We start from the raw sequence: 10681 nt of genomic DNA, 5'->3' as shown, positions 1-10681 counted from the left end.
ATTAAGGGAACTGGTGCAGTTTGCCTCTTACACACCTTTGATAATTTGCCATATTTTTGAAAATATTCCTGTAACTCTGGAAATTTCCAATTTTTTATTTTTTTTATAGATACATTTTTGGTTCTAAATTAAAAACCCTTTGCATCAATGCAATTTTCGTGAAAATCGGTGGGAAATTAAGGGAACTGGTGCAGTTTGCCTCTTACACACCTTCGATAATTTGCCATATTTTTGAAAATATTCCTGTAACTCTGGAAATTTCCAATTTTTTATTTTTTTTATAGATACATTTTTGGTTCTAAATTAAAAACCCTTTGCATCAATGCAATTTTCGTGAAAATCGGTGGGAAATTAAGGGAACTGGTGCAGTTTGCCTCTTACACACCTTTGATAATTTGCCATATTTTTGAAAATATTCCTGTAACTCTGGAAATTTCCAATTTTTTATTTTTTTTATAGATACATTTTTGGTTCTAAATTAAAAACCCTTTGCATCAATGCAATTTTCGTGAAAATCGGTGGGAAATTAAGGGAACTGGTGCAGTTTGCCTCTTACACACCTTCGATAATTTGCCATATTTTTGAAAATATTCCTGTAACTCTGGAAATTTCCAATTTTTTATTTTTTTTATAGATACATTTTTGGTTCTAAATTAAAAACCCTTTGCATCAATGCAATTTTCATGAAAATCGGTGGGAAATTAAGGGAACTGGTGCAGTTTGCCTCTTACACACCTTTGATAATTTGCCATATTTTTGAAAATATTCCTGTAACTCTGGAAATTTCCAATTTTTTATTTTTTTTATAGATACATTTTTGGTTCTAAATTAAAAACCCTTTGCATCAATGCAATTTTCATGAAAATCGGTGGGAAATTAAGGGAACTGGTGCAGTTTGCCTCTTACACACCTTTGATAATTTGCCATATTTTTGAAAATATTCCTGTAACTCTAGAAATTTCCAATTTTTTATTTTTTTTATAGATACATTTTTGGTTCTAAATTAAAAACCCTTTGCATCAATGCAATTTTCATGAAAATCGGTGGGAAATTAAGGGAACTGGTGCAGTTTGCCTTTTACACACCTTTGATAATTTGCCATATTTTTGAAAATATTCCTGTAACTCTAGAAATTTCCAATTTTTTATTTTTTTTATAGATACATTTTTGGTTCTAAATTAAAAACCCTTTGCATCAATGCAATTTTCATGAAAATCGGTGGAAAATTAAGGGAACTGGTGCAGTTTGCCTCTTACACACCTTCGATAATTTGCCATATTTTTGAAAATATTCCTGTAACTCTGGAAATTTCCAATTTTTTATTTTTTTTATAGATACATTTTTGGTTCTAAATTAAAAACCCTTTGCATCAATGCAATTTTCATGAAAATCGGTGGAAAATTAAGGGAACTGGTGCAGTTTGCCTCTTACACACCTTCGATAATTTGCCATATTTTTGAAAATATTCCTGTAACTCTGGAAATTTCCAATTTTTTATTTTTTTTATAGATACATTTTTGGTTCTAAATTAAAAACCCTTTGCATCAATGCAATTTTCATGAAAATTGATGGGAAATTAAGGGAACTGGTGCAGTTTGCCTCTTACACACCTTCAATAATTTGCCATATTTTTAAAAATATTCCTGTAACTCTGGAAATTTCCAATTTTTTATTTTTTTTATAGATACATTTTTGGTTCTAAATTAAAAACCCTTTGCATCAATGCAATTTTCATGAAAATCGATGGGAAATTAAGGGAACTGGTGCAGTTTGCCTCTTACACACCTTCGATAATTTGCCATATTTTTGAAAATATTCCTGTAACTCTGGAAATTTCCAATTTTTTATTTTTTTTATAGATACATTTTTGGTTCTAAATTAAAAACCCTTTGCATCAATGCAATTTTCATGAAAATCGGTTGGAAATTAAGGAAATTGGTGCAGTTTGCCTCTTACACACCTTCAATAATTTGCCATATTTTTGAAAATATTCCTGTAACTCTGGAAATTTCCAATTTTTAATTTTTTTTATAGATACATTTTTGGTTCTAAATTAAAAACCCTTTGCATCAATGCAATTTTCATGAAAATCGGTGGGAAATTAAGGGAACTGGTGCAGTTTGCCTCTTACACACCTTCGATAATTTGCCATATTTTTGAAAATATTCCTGTAACTCTGGAAATTTCCAATTTTTTATTTTTTTTATAGATACATTTTTGGTTCTAAATTAAAAACTCTTTGCATCAATGCAATTTTCATGAAAATCGGTGGGAAATTAAGGGAACTGGTGCAGTTTGCCTCTTACACACCTTCGATAATTTGCCATATTTTTGAAAATATTCCTGTAACTCTGGAAATTTCCAATTTTTTATTTTTTTTATAGATACATTTTTGGTTCTAAATTAAAAACCCTTTGCATCAATGCAATTTTCATGAAAATCGATGGGAAATTAAGGGAACTGGTGCAGTTTGCCTCTTACACACCTTCAATAATTTGCCATATTTTTAAAAATATTCCTGTAACTCTGGAAATTTCCAATTTTTTATTTTTTTTATAGATACATTTTTGGTTCTAAATTAAAAACCCTTTGCATCAATGCAATTTTCATGAAAATCGATGGGAAATTAAGGGAACTGGTGCAGTTTGCCTCTTACACACCTTCGATAATTTGCCATATTTTTGAAAATATTCCTGTAACTCTGGAAATTTCCAATTTTTTATTTTTTTTATAGATACATTTTTGGTTCTAAATTAAAAACCCTTTGCATCAATGCAATTTTCATGAAAATCGGTGGGAAATTAAGGGAACTGGTGCAGTTTGCCTCTTACACACCTTCGATAATTTGCCATATTTTTGAAAATATTCCTGTAACTCTGGAAATTTCCAATTTTTTATTTTTTTTATAGATACATTTTTGGTTCTAAATTAAAAACCCTTTGCATCAATGCAATTTTCATGAAAATCGATGGGAAATTAAGGGAACTGGTGCAGTTTGCCTCTTACACACCTTCAATAATTTGCCATATTTTTAAAAATATTCCTGTAACTCTGGAAATTTCCAATTTTTTATTTTTTTTATAGATACATTTTTGGTTCTAAATTAAAAACCCTTTGCATCAATGCAATTTTCATGAAAATCGATGGGAAATTAAGGGAACTGGTGCAGTTTGCCTCTTACACACCTTCGATAATTTGCCATATTTTTGAAAATATTCCTGTAACTCTGGAAATTTCCAATTTTTTATTTTTTTTATAGATACATTTTTGGTTCTAAATTAAAAACCCTTTGCATCAATGCAATTTTCATGAAAATCGGTTGGAAATTAAGGAAATTGGTGCAGTTTGCCTCTTACACACCTTCAATAATTTGCCATATTTTTGAAAATATTCCTGTAACTCTGGAAATTTCCAATTTTTAATTTTTTTTATAAATACATTTTTGGTTCTAAATTAAAAACCCTTTGCATCAATGCAATTTTCATGAAAATCGGTGGGAAATTAAGGGAACTGGTGCAGTTTGCCTCTTACACACCTTCAATATTTTGCCATATTTTTGAAAATATTCCTGTAACTCTGGAAATTTCCAATTTTTTTTTTTTTATAGATACATTTTTGGTTCTAAATTAAAAACCCTTTGCATCAATGCAATTTTCATGAAAATCGGTGGAAAATTAAGGGAACTGGTGCAGTTTGCCTCTTACACACCTTCGATAATTTGCCATATTTTTGAAAATATTCCTGTAACTCTGGAAATTTCCAATTTTTTATTTTTTTTATAGATACATTTTTGGTTCTAAATTAAAAACCCTTTGCATCAATGCAATTTTCATGAAAATCGGTGGGAAATTAAGGGAACTGGTGCAGTTTGCCTCTTACACACCTTCGATAATTTGCCATATTTTTGAAAATATTCCTGTAACTCTGGAAATTTCCAATTTTTTATTTTTTTTATAGATACATTTTTGGTTCTAAATTAAAAACCCTTTGCATCAATGCAATTTTCATGAAAATCGGTGGGAAATTAAGGGAACTGGTGCAGTTTGCCTCTTACACACCTTCGATAATTTGCCATATTTTTGAAAATATTCCTGTAACTCTGGAAATTTCCAATTTTTTATTTTTTTTATAGATACATTTTTGGTTCTAAATTAAAAACCCTTTGCATCAATGCAATTTTCATGAAAATCGGTGGGAAATTAAGGGAACTGGTGCAGTTTGCCTCTTACACACCTTCGATAATTTGCCATATTTTTGAAAATATTCCTGTAACTCTGGAAATTTCCAATTTTTTATTTTTTTTATAGATACATTTTTGGTTCTAAATTAAAAACCCTTTGCATCAATGCAATTTTCATGAAAATCGGTGGAAAATTAAGGGAACTGGTGCAGTTTGCCTCTTACACACCTTTGATAATTTGCCATATTTTTGAAAATATTCCTGTAACTCTGGAAATTTCCAATTTTTTATTTTTTTTATAGATACATTTTTGGTTCTAAATTAAAAACCCTTTGCATCAATGCAATTTTCATGAAAATCGGTGGGAAATTAAGGGAACTGGTGCAGTTTGCCTCTTACACACCTTCGATAATTTGCCATATTTTTGAAAATATTCCTGTAACTCTGGAAATTTCCAATTTTTTATTTTTTTTATAGATACATTTTTGGTTCTAAATTAAAAACCCTTTGCATCAATGCAATTTTCATGAAAATCGGTGGGAAATTAAGGGAACTGGTGCAGTTTGCCTCTTACACACCTTCGATAATTTGCCATATTTTTGAAAATATTCCTGTAACTCTGGAAATTTCCAATTTTTTATTTTTTTTATAGATACATTTTTGGTTCTAAATTAAAAACCCTTTGCATCAATGCAATTTTCATGAAAATCGGTGGGAAATTAAGGGAATTGGTGCAGTTTGCCTTTTACACACCTTCGATAATTTGCCATATTTTTGAAAATATTCCTGTAACTCTGGAAATTTCCAATTTTTTATTTTTTTTATAGATACATTTTTGGTTCTAAATTAAAAACCCTTTGCATCAATGCAATTTTCATGAAAATCGGTGGGAAATTAAGGAAATTGGTGCAGTTTGCCTCTTACACACCTTCCATAATTTGCCATATTTTTGAAAATATTCCTGTAACTCTGGAAATTTCCAATTTTTAATTTTTTTTATAGATACATTTTTGGTTCTAAATTAAAAACCCTTTGCATCAATGCAATTTTCATGAAAATCGGTGGGAAATTAAGGGAACTGGTGCAGTTTGCCTCTTACACACCTTTGATAATTTGCCATATTTTTGAAAATATTCCTGTAACTCTGGAAATTTCCAATTTTTTATTTTTTTTTATAGATACATTTTTGGTTCTAAATTAAAAACCCTTTGCATCAGTGCAATTTTCATGAAAATCGGTGGGAAATTAAGGGAACTGGTGCAGTTTGCCTCTTACACACCTTCCATAATTTGCCATATTTTTGAAAATATTCCTGTAACTCTGGAAATTTCCAATTTTTAATTTTTTTTATAGATACATTTTTGGTTCTAAATTAAAAACCCTTTGCATCAATGCAATTTTCATGAAAATCGGTGGGAAATTAAGGGAACTGGTGCAGTTTGCCTCTTACACACCTTTGATAATTTGCCATATTTTTGAAAATATTCCTGTAACTCTGGAAATTTCCAATTTTTTATTTTTTTTATAGATACATTTTTGGTTCTAAATTAAAAACCCTTTGCATCAATGCAATTTTCATGAAAATCGGTGGGAAATTAAGGGAACTGGTGCAGTTTGCCTCTTACACACCTTTGATAATTTGCCATATTTTTGAAAATATTCCTGTAACTCTAGAAATTTCCAATTTTTTATTTTTTTTATAGATACATTTTTGGTTCTAAATTAAAAACCCTTTGCATCAATGCAATTTTCATGAAAATCGGTGGGAAATTAAGGGAACTGGTGCAGTTTGCCTCTTACACACCTTCGATAATTTGCCATATTTTTGAAAATATTCCTGTAACTCTGGAAATTTCCAATTTTTTATTTTTTTTATAGATACATTTTTGGTTCTAAATTAAAAACCCTTTGCATCAATGCAATTTTCATGAAAATCGGTTGGAAATTAAGGAAATTGGTGCAGTTTGCCTCTTACACACCTTCCATAATTTGCCATATTTTTGAAAATATTCCTGTAACTCTGGAAATTTCCAATTTTTAATTTTTTTTATAGATACATTTTTGGTTCTAAATTAAAAACCCTTTGCATCAATGCAATTTTCATGAAAATCGGTGGGAAATTAAGGGAACTGGTGCAGTTTGCCTCTTACACACCTTTGATAATTTGCCATATTTTTGAAAATATTCCTGTAACTCTAGAAATTTCCAATTTTTTATTTTTTTTATAGATACATTTTTGGTTCTAAATTAAAAACCCTTTGCATCAATGCAATTTTCATGAAAATCGGTTGGAAATTAAGGAAATTGGTGCAGTTTGCCTCTTACACACCTTCCATAATTTGCCATATTTTTGAAAATATTCCTGTAACTCTGGAAATTTCCAATTTTTTATTTTTTTTATAGATACATTTTTGGTTCTAAATTAAAAACCCTTTGCATCAATGCAATTTTCATGAAAATCGGTGGGAAATTAAGGGAACTGGTGCAGTTTGCCTTTTACACACCTTTGATAATTTGCCATATTTTTGAAAATATTCCTGTAACTCTAGAAATTTCCAATTTTTTATTTTTTTTATAGATACATTTTTGGTTCTAAATTAAAAACCCTTTGCATCAATGCAATTTTCATGAAAATCGGTGGGAAATTAAGGGAACTGGTGCAGTTTGCCTCTTACACACCTTCGATAATTTGCCATATTTTTGAAAATATTCCTGTAACTCTGGAAATTTCCAATTTTTTATTTTTTTTATAGACACATTTTTGGTTCTAAATTAAAAACCCTTTGCATCAATGCAATTTTCATGAAAATCGGTGGGAAATTAAGGGAACTGGTGCAGTTTGCCTCTTACACACCTTCGATAATTTGCCATATTTTTGAAAATATTCCTGTAACTCTGGAAATTTCCAATTTTTTATTTTTTTTATAGATACATTTTTGGTTCTAAATTAAAAACCCTTTGCATCAGTGCAATTTTCATGAAAATCGGTGGGAAATTAAGGGAACTGGTGCAGTTTGCCTCTTACACACCTTTGATAATTTGCCATATTTTTGAAAATATTCCTGTAACTCTGGAAATTTCCAATTTTTTATTTTTTTTATAGATACATTTTTGGTTCTAAATTAAAAACCCTTTGCATCAATGCAATTTTCATGAAAATCGGTTGGAAATTAAGGGAACTGGTGCAGTTTGCCTCTTACACACCTTCGATAATTTGCCATATTTTTGAAAATATTCCTGTAACTCTGGAAATTTCCAATTTTTTATTTTTTTTATAGATACATTTTTGGTTCTAAATTAAAAACCCTTTGCATCAATGCAATTTTCATGAAAATCGGTTGGAAATTAAGGGAACTGGTGCAGTTTGCCTTTTACACACCTTTGATAATTTGCCATATTTTTGAAAATATTCCTGTAACTCTGGAAATTTCCAATTTTTTATTTTTTTTTATAGATACATTTTTGGTTCTAAATTAAAAACCCTTTGCATCAATGCAATTTTCATGAAAATCGGTGGGAAATTAAGGAAATTGGTGCAGTTTGCCTCTTACACACCTTCCATAATTTGCCATATTTTTGAAAATATTCCTGTAACTCTGGAAATTTCCAATTTTTAATTTTTTTTATAGATACATTTTTGGTTCTAAATTAAAAACCCTTTGCATCAATGCAATTTTCATGAAAATCGGTGGGAAATTAAGGGAACTGGTGCAGTTTGCCTCTTACACACCTTCGATAATTTGCCATATTTTTGAAAATATTCCTGTAACTCTGGAAATTTCCAATTTTTTATTTTTTTTATAGATACATTTTTGGTTCTAAATTAAAAACCCTTTGCATCAATGCAATTTTCATGAAAATCGGTGGGAAATTAAGGGAATTGGTGCAGTTTGCCTTTTACACACCTTTGATAATTTGCCATATTTTTGAAAATATTCCTGTAACTCTGGAAATTTCCAATTTTTAATTTTTTTTATAGATACATTTTTGGTTCTAAATTAAAAACCCTTTGCATCAATGCAATTTTCATGAAAATCGGTTGGAAATTAAGGAAATTGGTGCAGTTTGCCTCTTACACACCTTCCATAATTTGCCATATTTTTGAAAATATTCCTGTAACTCTGGAAATTTCCAATTTTTAATTTTTTTTATAGATACATTTTTGGTTCTAAATTAAAAACCCTTTGCATCAATGCAATTTTCATGAAAATCGGTGGGAAATTAAGGGAACTGGTGCAGTTTGCCTCTTACACACCTTTGATAATTTGCCATATTTTTGAAAATATTCCTGTAACTCTAGAAATTTCCAATTTTTTATTTTTTTTATAGATACATTTTTGGTTCTAAATTAAAAACCCTTTGCATCAATGCAATTTTCATGAAAATCGGTGGGAAATTAAGGGAACTGGTGCAGTTTGCCTCTTACACACCTTCGATAATTTGCCATATTTTTGAAAATATTCCTGTAACTCTGGAAATTTCCAATTTTTTATTTTTTTTATAGATACATTTTTGGTTCTAAATTAAAAACCCTTTGCATCAATGCAATTTTCATGAAAATCGGTGGGAAATTAAGGGAACTGGTGCAGTTTGCCTCTTACACACCTTTGATAATTTGCCATATTTTTGAAAATATTCCTGTAACTCTGGAAATTTCCAATTTTTTATTTTTTTTATAGATACATTTTTGGTTCTAAATTAAAAACCCTTTGCATCAATGCAATTTTCATGAAAATCGGTTGGAAATTAAGGAAATTGGTGCAGTTTGCCTCTTACACACCTTCCATAATTTGCCATATTTTTGAAAATATTCCTGTAACTCTGGAAATTTCCAATTTTTTATTTTTTTTATAGATACATTTTTGGTTCTAAATTAAAAACCCTTTGCATCAATGCAATTTTCATGAAAATCGGTTGGAAATTAAGGAAATTGGTGCAGTTTGCCTCTTACACACCTTCCATAATTTGCCATATTTTTGAAAATATTCCTGTAACTCTGGAAATTTCCAATTTTTTATTTTTTTTATAGATACATTTTTGGTTCTAAATTAAAAACCCTTTGCATCAGTGCAATTTTCATGAAAATCGGTGGGAAATTAAGGGAACTGGTGCAGTTTGCCTCTTACACACCTTTGATAATTTGCCATATTTTTGAAAATATTCCTGTAACTCTGGAAATTTCCAATTTTTTATTTTTTTTATAGATACATTTTTGGTTCTAAATTAAAAACCCTTTGCATCAATGCAATTTTCATGAAAATCGGTTGGAAATTAAGGGAACTGGTGCAGTTTGCCTCTTACACACCTTCGATAATTTGCCATATTTTTGAAAATATTCCTGTAACTCTGGAAATTTCCAATTTTTTATTTTTTTTTATAGATACATTTTTGGTTCTAAATTAAAAACCCTTTGCATCAATGCAATTTTCATGAAAATCGGTTGGAAATTAAGGGAACTGGTGCAGTTTGCCTTTTACACACCTTTGATAATTTGCCATATTTTTGAAAATATTCCTGTAACTCTGGAAATTTCCAATTTTTTATTTTTTTTTATAGATACATTTTTGGTTCTAAATTAAAAACCCTTTGCATCAATGCAATTTTCATGAAAATCGGTGGGAAATTAAGGAAATTGGTGCAGTTTGCCTCTTACACACCTTCCATAATTTGCCATATTTTTGAAAATATTCCTGTAACTCTGGAAATTTCCAATTTTTAATTTTTTTTATAGATACATTTTTGGTTCTAAATTAAAAACCCTTTGCATCAATGCAATTTTCATGAAAATCGGTGGGAAATTAAGGGAACTGGTGCAGTTTGCCTCTTACACACCTTCGATAATTTGCCATATTTTTGAAAATATTCCTGTAACTCTGGAAATTTCCAATTTTTTATTTTTTTTATAGATACATTTTTGGTTCTAAATTAAAAACCCTTTGCATCAATGCAATTTTCATGAAAATCGGTGGGAAATTAAGGGAATTGGTGCAGTTTGCCTTTTACACACCTTTGATAATTTGCCATATTTTTGAAAATATTCCTGTAACTCTGGAAATTTCCAATTTTTAATTTTTTTTATAGATACATTTTTGGTTCTAAATTAAAAACCCTTTGCATCAATGCAATTTTCATGAAAATCGGTTGGAAATTAAGGAAATTGGTGCAGTTTGCCTCTTACACACCTTCCATAATTTGCCATATTTTTGAAAATATTCCTGTAACTCTGGAAATTTCCAATTTTTAATTTTTTTTATAGATACATTTTTGGTTCTAAATTAAAAACCCTTTGCATCAATGCAATTTTCATGAAAATCGGTGGGAAATTAAGGGAACTGGTGCAGTTTGCCTCTTACACACCTTTGATAATTTGCCATATTTTTGAAAATATTCCTGTAACTCTAGAAATTTCCAATTTTTTATTTTTTTTATAGATACATTTTTGGTTCTAAATTAAAAACCCTTTGCATCAATGCAATTTTCATGAAAATCGGTGGGAAATTA

The 10681-nt window shown here is 29.5% G+C and overlaps 1 long non-coding RNA gene across 3 annotated transcripts; it reads right to left on the bottom strand.

The window, feature by feature from the left end:
* Nucleotides 1-257: 257 nt before the first annotated feature.
* Nucleotides 258-10228, bottom strand: LOC126747668 (uncharacterized). 3 transcript variants are annotated; one of them, XR_007664314.1, is made up of 3 exons: nucleotides 9662-10228; nucleotides 4409-4933; nucleotides 258-910 (listed from the first exon to the last, which is right to left on the bottom strand). It is a non-coding gene; the product is annotated as an uncharacterized LOC126747668 (long non-coding RNA). The 3 variants fall into 3 exon arrangements; XR_007664313.1 differs by lacking the exon at nucleotides 9662-10228 and adding an exon at nucleotides 7560-8126; XR_007664315.1 differs by lacking the exon at nucleotides 9662-10228 and adding an exon at nucleotides 6685-6721.
* Nucleotides 10229-10681: the final 453 nt, after the last annotated feature.

Source organism: Anthonomus grandis, chromosome 19 (genome assembly GCF_022605725.1).
Source record: "Anthonomus grandis grandis chromosome 19, icAntGran1.3, whole genome shotgun sequence".
NCBI classification, from domain to species: domain Eukaryota; kingdom Metazoa; phylum Arthropoda; class Insecta; order Coleoptera; family Curculionidae; genus Anthonomus; species Anthonomus grandis.
The sequence above is the reverse complement of the archived record's forward strand: the minus strand, read 5'-3'. Positions and strand labels throughout refer to the sequence as shown.